Consider the following 1,340-nt stretch of genomic DNA (forward strand, 5'->3'; position numbering starts at 1 on the left):
CATTCTTTTTAATAGCTGAGTAGTATTCCATTGTGTAAATATACCATAATTTCTGTATCCATTCCTCTGTTGAGGGACATCTGGGTTCTTTCCAGCTTCTGGCTATTATAAATAGGGCTGCTATGAACATAGTGGAGCATGTGTCCTACTTACCGGTTGGGACATCTTCTGGATATATGCCCAGGAGAGGTATTGCTGGATCCTCCGGTAGTACTATGTCCAATTTTCTGAGGAACCGCCAGACTGATTTCCAGAGTGGTTGTACAAGCTTGCAATCCCACCAACAATGGAGGAGTGTTCCTCTTTCTCCACATCCTCACCAGCATCTGCTGTCACCTGAATTTTTGATCTTAGCCATTCTGACTGGTGTGAGGTGGAATCTCAGGGTTGTTTTGATTTGCATTTCCCTGATGATTAAGAATGTTGAACATTTTTTCAGGTGCTTCTCTGCCATTCGGTATTCCTCAGGTGAGAATTCTTTGTTCAGTTCTGAGCCCCATTTTTTAATGGGGTTATTTGACTTTCTGGAGTCCACCTTCTTGAGTTCTTTATATATATTGGATATTAGACCCTTATCTGATTTAGGATAGGTAAAGATCCTTTCCCAATCTGTTGGTGGTTTTTTTGTCTTATTGATGGTGTCTTTTGCCTTGCAGAAGCTTTGCAGTTTCATGAGGTCCCACTTGTCAATTCTCGATCTTACAGTACAAGCCATTGCTGTTCTATTCAAGAATTTTTCCCCTGTGCCCATATCTTCAAGGCTTTTCCCCACTTTCTCCTCTATAAGTTTCAGTGTCTCTGGTTTTATGTGAAGTTCCTTGATCCACTTAGACTTGACCTTAGTACAAGGAAATAGGAATGGATCGATTCGCATTCTTCTACATGTTAACAACCAGTTGTGCCAGCACCATTTGTTGAAAATGCTGTCTTTCTTCCACTGGATGGTTTTAGCTCCCTTGTCGAAGATCAAGTGACCATAGGTGTGTGGGTTCATTTCTGGGTCTTCAATTCTATTCCATTGGTCTATTTGTCTGTCACTATACCAGTACCACGCAGTTTTTATCACAATTGCTCTGTAGTAAAGCTTTAGGTCCGGCATGGTGATTCCACCAGAGGTTCTTTTATCCTTGAGAAGAGTTTTTGCTATCCTAGGTTTTTTGTTATTCCAGATGAATTTGCAGACTGCACTTTCTAATTCGTTAAAGAATTGAGTTGGAATTTTGATGGGGATTGCATTGAATCTGTAGATTGCTTTTGGCAAGATAGCCACTTTTACATGGTGATCCTGCCAATCCATGAGCATGGGAGATCTTTCCATCTTCTGAGATCTTCTATAATTT

Source organism: Mus caroli, unplaced genomic scaffold (genome assembly GCF_978045245.1).
Source record: "Mus caroli unplaced genomic scaffold, Mus_caroli_1 scaffold_1, whole genome shotgun sequence".
NCBI classification, from domain to species: Eukaryota; Metazoa; Chordata; class Mammalia; order Rodentia; family Muridae; genus Mus; species Mus caroli.